The sequence below is a fragment of the Perognathus longimembris genome, chromosome 3, assembly GCF_023159225.1.
Source record: "Perognathus longimembris pacificus isolate PPM17 chromosome 3, ASM2315922v1, whole genome shotgun sequence".
NCBI classification, from domain to species: Eukaryota; Metazoa; Chordata; class Mammalia; order Rodentia; family Heteromyidae; genus Perognathus; species Perognathus longimembris.
The window spans coordinates 73,152,803-73,165,151 of record NC_063163.1 but is presented as its reverse complement, the minus strand read 5'-3'; the positions used below and the strand labels follow the sequence as shown (position 1 = coordinate 73,165,151).

Sequence of the window (12,349 nt, the reverse complement as noted above, 5' to 3'; positions counted from 1 at the left end):
CAGTACATACATACACACATACAGATTTACGATTTCCCTTTAAATAAGGATTAATCAGGTGTGTGTGTGTGTGTGTGTGTGTGTGTGTGTGTGTGTGTGTTGGTCCTGGGGCTGGAACTCAGGACCTGGTGGTGGCTGTCCCACAGTTAGTTCAATCAAGGCTAGTACTCTGCCACTTGAACCACAATTGTATTTCTGGTCTTTTATATATATATATATATATATATATATATATATATATATATATATATATATATATATATATATTATTGGAGATGAGAGTCTCACAAACTTTCCTGCCCAGCTGCATTTGAAGCACAGTCTTCGGTTCCCAACCTCCTGAGTTGCTAGAATGGCATGTGTGATTCACTGGCATCCAGCTAATGACTCTATTGAACTATCAGGAGTTTGGGGAGCCCAGGAAACGGATGATGTACAGCTGTGCATCCTTTGACTTCTGGAAACCCTTAGTGGAGGGCTGTGGACGGCTATTAGTTTAGAATGATGCAAGTGAGAAGAGTTCATGGAAGAACATTAATGAAGACTGTTTTACATTACATGCAGCCAAGTGTCTTGGGAACAGCAAATCAAGAAGGGGGAAAAAATTGCTTCTCGGCAGAGCCACATCCCTTAGGGAGAATTATACATTCAGAATTGGAATAAGAAGAAGAGACAGAGTGTAATGAACAGACCTACCATAAATCCCTCCTCTGACATCATCTTAACTGTGAACAAGCTTGGCCTGGATGGGACAGCCATTTCAGTCTTCCCCTAGTTTGTGGACGGACGCTTGAGCCCCCATTGTTATTTTGCCTGGATGTATAGCTTAGTCTCCACTGTGTAGTAAATGATCTAAAAAAGGATTGTTGATTTTTCCAAGTGGAGACTTTCTATTTAGCGAATCCACATAGGTGAGTCTGAGCCCAGCAGGTATTGGCAGAAAATCGATGGGACAGTTGTCAAGAATATTTACTAGAGATCACAGGGAGCCCAGCCAAGACCCAAGTGTGGCTTGTGATCGCTTGCTTGCTTGCTTGCTTGTTTGATGCGTCCATTGATGTGTTTACTACCAGGTCCAGGAAGGAACAGGAACTCAGCGATGCAGGTCAGTGTTGACAATGCCAAGTATTGGCCATAGAAGCACAATTAGAGGAGGACTGAAAGAGTATTTTCAGTGTAAGGAGAATATTTGTCTAAGGAACTCTGTATCTCACCACGTGGAAAAGAAAAAAGAGCTTATTACCTCCCCAGGAAGCTGTGGTGGCTCTAGGGTGTTCCTTATTTCTGAGATGGAGCAGGATTTTCATTTGCTCGTACACTCTGGTGTATTTATCAGCATTTCCCCCAGGAGACCCTAGTTTGCAATTTCCCTATTGACTTCTGGAGTGATATTTTGCCCACTTTTTCCTGCCCCCACCTATTGCCCATTTTTTAAAAAAAATTAGACTTTGTTTTCTTGCTTATTCCATTTGCCTTCTGACTTAGGACATTCTGATTTTTTCCCAGGAGTCTTTTGCTCAGCTATTAAAATTTTGTGTGCAATTTTCTTGACATGTCTCCTAAACTGCAACATTTACTTTCATTCTAAGGTCTTTAGCTCCTCATGTATATGTATGTGTGCATACATGTATATACATACATATGTACATACATGTATGTACATGCACACACACACACATATATGTATATGTCATGGTTTAGTCCTGCACATCCCCTTTTTCCCCCTCTCCCTTCCTGATCCCACTAAACAGCCTCCTCTTTTAAGTGTGTGGCTCATTACAATCACTCTATCCTTCTAGGTCTATACTCCACAAATGACAACATGGGCTTTTTGAGCTTGGATTTTTCTCATTCAACCTGATGACTTCCAGATCCATCCATTTTCTGTTATGACTGGATAATCATTTGTGATTATCTATCTACCTATCTATCTATCTATCTATCTATCTATCTATCATCTATCTGTCTATCTATCACCTATCTATCTATCTCCAATCATTTTCAGGCAGCTTTGTTGATACCACAGTTTGGCTAAGAAGATAGTTGTAGTAAATGTGGCTATGCAGGTATATTTCTTATACATTGATTTACTTTGGATTTCCAGGTGGTGTTGGAGACACTTTCTCCATTGGTTCTCTGAATGAGAAGAGTTTGGGGAACAAAGGAGAGACTTCCTTCAGAAAAACAGGAAAGAGCACTGAAAACCACAAGAAAAGAGCAGGATAGTTGAAGAGTGGAAGACAAGAGAAAGGTCACAAAGAAAATGAGGAAATCATTTACAGTGTTGGCCAGGAGAGAGAAACCAATACTTTGATCACAAGGTAAGCCTGGAGCCTCATGTTAGATAAGCAAGCCTCACTGTGGGAAACCTCTTTCAGTTAGTTATGAATGCTAAATTTCACTTTGTCTAAAACAGTTGTGTAGGAAGCACTTGAATCCAACTTGTTTCCTCTACTATTCTTCATTTTCTTTTGGTGCTGATCGTGGGGTTTGGACTTCGTGCCTGGGCACTGTCCAAAGGCTGGCACTCTGTAACTTGAGACAAAGCTCCACGTCTGGGTTTTTGATGGGTAACTGGAGATAAGAATCTCACAGACTAGTCTGCCCGGCCTAGCTTGGAATCACAATTGATCTCAGTCTCTTGAGTAGCCAGGATGACAGGTGTGAGCCCGTGGGGCAGAAACAGTGATTAAACATTTTTAGTTCTTAGACAAAGACCAAGAATGGGATGGGGGGCCGCCCGCGCTAGCAGAGCCCGGGGGTCCGGGTTGGTCGCGTGCACCACCCTCCAGCGCCGCCACCTCCCGAAAGTAAAAGAAAAAACAAATGAATAAAAGAAAAAAGAGGGAAAATGGTGGGAGGCGAAAAGAACACAAAATAAACGCACACGCCGCCGGCCCAAAGACCTCCGCTAAGCCAATGAAGCCTCCCTGAGCGGTTGTGCGATCAGATCGATCTAAGATGGCGACCATGGAACCGGAAACCACTCCTTACTCCTAATCCCCCACCTACAGAAGAGGCGAAAACAGAATCTAATCAGGAGGTTGCTAACCCAGAACACTATATTAAACATCCTCTACAGAACAGATGGGCGCTGTGTGTTTTTTTTTTTTAAATGATAAAAGCAAAACTTGGCAAGCAAACCTTCGACTGATCTCTAAGTTTGATACTGTTGAAGATTTTTGGGCTCTGTACAACCATATCCAGTTGTCCAGTAATTTAATGCCCGGATGTGGCCACTCACTTTTTTTTTTTTTAGAAGTTACCTTTATTGATTCTTTCTTTTTTTTTTTGTATTTAAAATCTGGATTTTTTTTATTTGTTTATTAATTGAACACAATTTTTTTTACAAGGTGTTGTGCAAAAAGGGTACAGTTACATAGTAGGGCAGTGTGTACATTTCTTGTGATATCTTACTTCCTGTTTTTCTATCCCTTCTCTAGGTCAGGTAGACATATATACAATATACAATGTATCAAGAACATATACAGTATTCACAGACTTGGTCTCTACTGTCTCCGTCTCCCTTTGTTAACAGTCATATATCAGTGAGATCATGCCCCTTTGTTTTCTGGTGACCACTCACTTTTAAAGGATGGTATTGAGCCTATGTGGGAAGATGAGAGAAATAAAGGGGGAGGACGATGGCTAATTACATTGACCAAACAGCAGAGACGAAGTGACCTCGATCGCTTTTGGCTAGAGACACTGCTGTGCCTTTTTGGAGACTCTTTCGATGACTACAGTGATGATGTTTGTGGAGCTGTTGTTAACGTTAGAGCTAAAGGCAATATGGACTACTGAATGTGAAAACAGAGAGGCTGTTACACACATAGGGAGGGTATACAAGGAAAGGTTAGGACTTCCTCCAAAGATAGTGATTGGTTATCAGTCCCATGCAGACACAGCTACTAAGAGCGGCTCCACCACTAAAAATAGGCTTGTTGGGGGCTGGGGATATGGCTTAGTGGCAAGAGTGCTTGCCTTGTATACATGAGGCCCTGGGTTCGATTCCCCAGCACCACATATACAGAAAACGGCCAGAAGTGACGCTGTGGCTCAAGTGGCAGAGTGCTAGCCTTGAGCAAGAAGAACCCAGGGACAGTGCTCAGGCCCTGAGCCAAAAAAAAAAAAATAAGTTTGTTGTTCTTCTGAGTGTTCTCATAGGAGACTGCGTCAAGCAATCGAGATTGGGAGCGGAACCAAAGCCTCATCAAAGCAGAGTGGACTGCATTTAAATTTGATTCCATCTAAATGTTACTAAGATATAAGAGAAGTTTCATTCGCCTTTGTCTTGTACTTCTGTGTTCATTTTTTTTAAAACTTTTGCTAGAGTGTCCACTATATCAATCAAAGAATTATAGTACACATCATCCCCAGAATCTATAAATGTGTTCCTGGCTCACTCTGTAAAAGCCTAGTAGAATTACCATTACAAACACATTTGCCCATCCACAATACTCAAACAGAACTTACATTTCTATACCTTACTAGGAAAAAAATCTGTTTATGTTCCATTTTATGCAGGAGCATATTTTGCTGGTTTGAAAGAATATGATGCATACAGTTTTCTAGCGATTTTCTTTGTTTCTTTTTACAGCAGTATCTTTGCTGAACTCTTGCTGATGGCTGCTAGATTTTAATTTATTTGTTTCCCTACTTGATAACATTAGTGATTCTGATTTCAGTTTTTCATTTGTTTTGCTTTTGTCTTTTCTCATGTAACATTGGTGAAGGATCCAGGAATATGACACAAAGGTGGAATAAACATTAATTTTGTGCATTCTTTGGTAACTTTTTTGTTTTTTGTAACTACAAAGCTTTGCTTCAAGTTTATGCACTTTATTCAAATCAGTGATCTATGTTTATGTGATTTCCTAAACATAATTGTGGATTCTAAAAAATGTAACATCATAATTACATTCCTAACTAGAATTAGTATGTCTGTTTTTGTATCTTTATGCTGTATTTGAACACTTTGTATTACTTAGGTTATTTTGCTTTGGTTAAAAATGGCTCAAGTAGAGAAGCGGTCTCATTCTTACTAAGAGAGTGTACAAAACTGTAAATAAAATGTGTACAGTCACTTTTCTTTAAAAAAAAGAATGGGATGGGAATTCAAAGTCTGGTAAAGATTCATGTGTGGAATCTTGACTATAGAATGTGTATTTACAGTATTTTATTTTTTGCCAGGTTACTATTGCCTAGTTCTTTCAACTGTGTTTTCCTCGTTGTTGCTAGTTACTTCAAGTCCACATGGCCAATGAATAATTCTCGGGCTTCAGAATTTCTACTTCTGGGGCTTTCCGAGGACCCCAGTGTGGAGCCCTTTCTCTTTTGGCTCTTCCTTTCCATGTACCTGTGCATGGCACTTCGGAGTCTGCTCATCATCCTGGCCATCATCTCTGACCTCCATCTGCACAAGCCCATGTACTTCTTCCTTTCCAACCTGTCCTTCATGGACATGGGTTTAACTTCTGCCACCCTCCCCAAGATGCTGCTCAACATCCACACAGACACCAAAGTTATAATGTATGAAAGCTGCATCACCCAAATGCAGTTCTTCATACTGCATTATAGGACTGGACATCTTTCTGCTGATGGTGATGGCATATGACCACTATGTGGCCATCTGTCACCCCTTGTGTTACACAGTCATCATGAACTCTAAGCTCTGTGTGTGGCTGGTTCTTTTATCTTGGGTTGTCAGTATCCTACATTCTGTGTTACAGGGCTTGTCAGTGTTATGGCTGTCTTTCTGCGCAGATGTGGCCATCCCACACTTTTTCTGTGAACTGAATCAGGTGATCCACTATGCTTGTTCCGATACCTTCCTTAATGATGTGCTGATATATTTGGCAGCCGTATTCCTGACTCTCTGTCCTCTGGGAGGCATTCTGTACTCCTACTCCAAGACTGTGTCCTCCATCTGTAAAATCTCGTCAGCTCAGGGGAAGTACAAGGCCTTTTCCACTTGTTGTTCTCACCTCTCTGTGGTCTCCTTATTTTATTGTACCTGTCTTGGTGTGTACATTAGTTCCACTGTAACCCCAAACTCACATTCCATGGCCACGGCCTTGGTGATGTACAGCGTGGTCACTCCCATGCTGAACCCCTTCATCTACAACCTGAGGAACCAAGACATCAAGAGGGCTCTGGGAAGACTCTTTGAGGTAGAAATAATGAAAGCCATCCTTGTACAGAGCCTGGAGAAATGCCCGGAATGATGAAAGAAAGACTCAGGGTCAGACCGAGGATTCTTCGGTGATATGGAGGTAGAAGTGATTCCCTATATCTTATCCCTGGAATTACTCCTTCATTGATTTCAGGTTTTCTATAGAACCCAGTTGCAAAATGTGCTTTAGAGTTCCCCTACCCATTCAAATCTTACACTCTTCCCAAATGTCCATCTTTAGATACAAAAATAGCTGGAACCCTCCCACTTATCATCAAGGGCATACTTTCAGAAATAATCTTCTCTTGATGATACAGATGCCACTAGATAAATTGTCTCTTATTGAAAACAGTCATCAATTGTACAACTATGGAATGGGGGGTGGGGAGGAGAGAAAAGATCTTCATCTGGCAATTAAGATTCTATAAAAATTTATGGTTTAAGATGCCCCCCGAAAATAAAAAAAAATTATTGTGGAAAAGGAGAGTTCTTTTATCTAGGTCTCCATTGTTCCTTCATTTGTTTGTTTCCCTTCTGGATGATGTGGCTAATAAATGTTCTGGTGAATTACTGTGGGTGAGTAGATTAAATTCCCACATTTAAGGTCCTGTTTCCATTCTGGCTTAGTTGTTCTGTTTGCCAACCTTCATCGTGGGGAATCCCTCCTCAAATGTATCTGTAGCATCTTCTTCCCAGATGGATTTGTATTACTGTAGACAATTTTTCCTACATTTTTATCAGTAGTTATTTATTATACAATGTAGCAGTTTTTATTGTGATAGTTCTGAGCATCTATATGATGTACACTATTCTTTTTATTCACCCCATTCTTTTTATTCCTTTTTTCCCCTCTTCTTGCTTTTATCTTTCTTGGGGGAAAAAAAAGCAGACCCTCGGGCTTGAACTCAGAACCTGGTTGCTGTCCCTGAGCTTTTTCCGCTCAAGGCTGGTATTCTACCGCTTGAACTATAGCAACACTTTTGATTTTCTGGTGGTTAACTAGAGATAAGGGCTTCACAGAATTCCTTGTCTAGACTGGCTTTGAATCATGATCCTCAGATCTCAGCCTCCTGAGTAGCTGGGATTACAGTGTGAATCACCAGCACCTGGTGCTTTAAACACTTTGGTAAATCTAATGAGTGTCATGCTAGAAAATCTAATGTACCCAATAATGCATGGAACATGCCATTCACTATAAACAGGATAATTTTTTTCCTATCAACAGAAAATGACTTGAACACATTTACAAAAAAATTAAGTATCAAAATGTGGCCAGTTGACCCTAAACCAGTCTACACTAAAGCCACCAGAACAACCATGTTTGTTGCAGCATTGTTTATGATAGCCAAGATATGGACTGGTGACTCATGCCTGTAATCCTAGTTACTTAGGAGGCTGAGATCTGAGGATCAGGGTTCAAAGCCAACCAAAGGCAGGAAAGTCTGTGAGACTCTTATCTCCAATAAACTATTCAGAAAATGCTAGAAGTGGCACTGTGGCTCAAGTGGTAGAGCACTAGCCTTGAGCACAGAGAGGCTCAGGTACAGCACCCAGGCCCTGAGTTCAAGCCCCAGCAAACAAGAAAAAGAAAACATGGTATATATACACAATGGGATTCTATGCTTCCATCAGAATGACATTGCCCCATTTGTAAGGAAATGGAAAGACATGAAAAAAAATGTATTAAGCCAAGTAAGCCAGACTCAAAGAAACAGGTTGAATGGTTTTTCTCATTTGCAATGATTAGAATGTGCCTATGAGTCTTCATGAAAACCCAATGGTTAGTGAAAGACAAAAATTACACCTGGACATGACACTAACCAGGACTAACCAAAACATTCACACAGTGAGACCAAAAGAGGATATTCTTAGGAGAAGATCACAAGGACTCAATAGCTATGTACAAATGATCATATAAAATGATGCTCCAAGAAATATAAATGAACACCAAGAAATGGAAACAGGAGATTTCTTATTTTACTTTCTGAAGTTCTTTCTTTCTTCTTTTTCTTTATTATTCATACCTTTTGTCACTGTTTTTTATTTCTGTACCTTTTGTCTTGTATGTATGTTTATATGATTTGGGGAGGGTAAGGGGAAGCACAGAAATGATTGGACAAAGGGTGAGCTAATTCCACATTGATACTAGACACTATGTTGGAAATGAACTATATGACTTTGGGGTAGAGGTTCAAAACAGAGGAGGAAAAACAGAGAAAATGAGGGCGGAGGTGACACTGTTCAAAAAGAAATGTACTCAGTATCTGAGATATGTAACTGTAACCCCTTTGTACAACACATTTACAATAAGAATTTTTTTCATTGTTATTGTAAACATGTTGTACAAAGGGGTTGAATATACAAATAGGAAAATTCTGTAGTTCTTTGTTGGTGTGTGTGTGTTGTGTGTTGTGTGTGTGTGTGTGTGTGTGTGTGTGTGTGTGTAACCTGGGGGTTGAACTCAGGGCCTGGGTAATGTTTGTGGGCTTTCTACTTAAGGTTAGCACTTTATCACTTGAGTCACAGCTCCATTTCTTGCTTTTGGGTGGTTAATTGGAGATGAGCATCTCATGAGCTTTCCTGCCTGGGCTGGCTTGAACTGTGATCCTTGGATCTCAGTATCCTGAGTAGCTGGGATTTTAGGCATGAACCACTGGCCCTTTGCTTGTAGTTTTTGTAATATCACCTATTGTTTTTTTTTTATCTATTTTCTCTAATGTGGTAACAATGACTCTTCTCCCTGTTATTATTTGTGAAGATAATAATGCCACTTCATTTAGAGCACTTTTTTTGCACTTTAAAAGTTAGCTTAAACAAATATACAGTCTGTACATCCTATTTAATACCTGTCATGCCTGGGTACTTTGTGTCTCTCACATGACTTCTGACGGAATCTTTCTAAACCCTCTCAGAGCTTCTTGAGAAAGTTTGGGACTAAATCCAACAAACTTAAAAATTCATCCCTGAGGTCTTTCAGATTTTTTTGTCTTGGGTGAAATCACCACATCTGGGGCTGGAGAAGAAGCAGCTAAACATATTTTTCCAACTTGTGTTTTTTACCTGGATGGGGGCCTCTAATGCAGAGCTGGAAGGCAGGGCCGCTGGGCTCCACATTTCTCCAAGGAAGTAGAGGCGGTTTGGTTAATACCTTGTCAAAAGAAACTCACCAGCACCCAGGCACATCTTATATGGTATATTTTGTGCCAGTTCTACCTGCATTCTGACTTACATCTTCACAGATGATTGTTCCATTTCTTTTCTTCCAAGCTTCCCTTCTTGGCCAGTCCCTGTCAAGAAGACAGCTGCCTTTACCACCTGGAATTCAATGCCCTCATGGAAAGAAATGTGATGCTTGCTGGATTTTTCTGTTTCTGCTTTGGCATTAACTCATGGAGCTGGCCACTATTCCCAGGAGAATGGGCTTTAGTGGCTTTTTCATGGTTTTCTTTTCTGCATCTCCTGACTGATTCTTGGGACTAGGCAGTGCCTGTGGTGATAACCTCTGTTCTCTTTCCACTGTGGCCTTACTATACTTCCCCAGAAACATTCCTAGTGCTGTCACTTTCTCCTTAGGTGTGTTGAGCATTTTCTTTTCTATCTTCAAAGCAGAAGGTAGTATTCTGGCTCTGTGCCATTTAGTTTGCCTTCCCCGGCATGAACATTGTGAGGGGCTGAAGTCTCTGAAGCCCTTGAACCTGGCTGGCAGCTCAAGGGATCAAGTCATGAAAATTAGTAACACAAGGTAAACCCTCATCCTGGAGCTCTGCATGAAGAGTTACTCCAAACTTTACTTCCTGTGGGTCAAGAGTCGGATACATACTCTTCTCTAATTACAACTGGTAATATCCTAACAGAGAGGATATGCTGGAGATATGTAGCTAGTGGTTTCCAGGAAAGTCTTCCTCATGGTTTTATGTCAGGGCCATTCCATGCATCTGGGAGCTGACCAGCAGGATAGGAAGGGGGAAAAATAGCTTTGTAAGGTCTTTCTCCTCACTGTTTAATTCCTCTTCAGTTGAAGACATACATCCTTGTGTTTTGCATACTCTCCAGGTGAGATAGACAACAGAAGACCTAATTAATCAATGGTACAAGTAGAATTGTAGGTAACTCAGATAGCTGATTTTATTCTAACTAGGAGGACAGAAGTCTATCTGGGAGTGTGATCTGCTTGCACCTTCTGCCCCTTTGTAAGTAAGTACACGTAGCACAAGCTTTGCCTGTTGTATCCGACTGCATTTGGAAGCAGAATTGGAAGGGTCAGGAACTAGAGCCTCATCTCTGACATAAAATGTGTTCCTGGATCATTTCTATATCCCTTTCTTATTCTCTACCATTTCTCCCCCACCCCCCCACGCCCCCTGCCCTCCACTTTTGCCAATTTTATTTTCCATTCCACTGCTTTTCAAGATACACTTGGGATATCATTGATGTGCTCATAGTGTCATTTTGATGATGGGTTTACTGTTGCTCCACGTTTTATACGGTTTGTGAGTGGTTGACAGGGAAGTCTGTTTGAAATCTACCCGGCCAGTTCACTGTAAAATTTTGCCTGTGGCGCTTGCTGAGGACAGCCATTTTCTCCACAAAAGAGATAGTTGAACCGCTCTGCTGCAGCTTGGCAATGGATGAAAAGAGATTCAACTCAACTCTGAGAACGGAATAGCCAAAAATGAGCTTACAGGGCCCAGATACGATTCTGTGGGTAGAAAGCAACAGAGGAAAACCTATGGTTCACAGATGAGCTGCTTAAACATAATCACGTCCTTGTCCAAGGCAGGCCAGCGTGGTCAAACAGCTCAGATCACTGCGGGATGAGGGCTGTGAAGACACCAATAATCTTCTTATGTTAACGATGTGGCCACAAGATTTGATGGGAAGGGACATTGAATAGACCACCTGGGAGGGGCAGAACTGAAATGGTTTCACTGTCAGGGAGACATGTCTGTCAGGTAAGCTGGCAGAGCAGTCTGGGTTCTAGGTGCTTCATAGAAGCCAGGTGAGGTTCCTGAGATTGCTCTTGTCCGGTGTCACTGTCACTCAAAAAGAAATGTGATTCAGGAAGTGGCTCTATCCAGACCTCTGTCCTGGAAACCCTAACTGTGCCGGAGGAGAATTCCCTGCTTTCCAGTGGGATTTAAAAAAAGTGTCTATGAGGGCTGGGGATATAGCCTAGTGGCAAGAGTGCCTGCCTCGGATACACGAGGCCCTAGGTTCGATTCCCCAGCACCACATATACAGAAAACGGCCAGAAGCAGCGCTGTGGCTCAAGTGGCGGAGCGCTAGCCTTGAGCGGGAAGAAGCCAGGGACAGTGCTTAGGCCCTGAGTCCAAGGCCCAGGACTGGCCAAAAAAAAAAAAAAGTGTCTATGAGATTCATCCATCCAAGCAACTGCTGTTAGGAGCCCACCAGAAGGGGTCAGATCACCATTCAATCCAAAGTTCAAACAATTAACTTTGGGATAGGAAAATGTGCCACCAGGCACAGATTATTTCTCTTTTTACAAAACATTTTATGAAATATGCATCCACTTTTAGTGGGGGTATTTTTAGACATGTGCATTCATACATGGTTCAGATTTATAGCATGGCCCTTGTCCTACCCTGTAGATTGCTGTTCACAAGGAGGAATGCATTGAAAAGAAACAACTCTTCATTTTATTTTCCTCAGTCACTTCTGCTTTCACATATTTTATGCTTATTTGTAGAAGTTCTCATTTTCAGAGATATGTTACCTCTAACAGAAATGTTTGCACGGGCATCTAAAATATTTAATCCAGATGTTGCTTGTTTGAAATATTTTAAAAAGTCATATCAAAGGTAGAAAATAACATGAACACTGTTTTTTTGGTTAAGTAAATGTAGAAAAAGTTTGCCCTCACCTTTATATTTGCTACCTACAATTTTTAAACTAGGCATACCAAATCTGTGACTTTCACCTCAGAGATCTCAGAGCCTAGAATGTGTTTTTCAGTCCAAAACTTTTAGGCAAATTGCAATTGACAATAGTTTGTAGACACTAATTGTAATTAGACAGTTGAATAATTTATCATTATAATCATGGATTATAGTATAAACTTTATGATAAAAGAAATGGTCCCAGTTCATTCATTTATTTTGTATTATTCCCTACTGGTGGAGTTATAGAGTCTGCTACATTTATGCCTTGTTCAAA

At 40.9% G+C, this 12,349-nt stretch overlaps 2 pseudogenes; both read left to right on the top strand.

Annotated features, from left to right (window-relative positions):
* The first annotated feature begins 2,961 nt into the window (after positions 1–2,961).
* Positions 2,962–4,615, top strand: LOC125347683 (annotated as a pseudogene).
* A 648-nt stretch (positions 4,616–5,263) lies between these two features.
* On the top strand, positions 5,264–6,227 carry LOC125347682 (annotated as a pseudogene).
* The last annotated feature ends 6,122 nt before the right edge of the window (positions 6,228–12,349 follow it).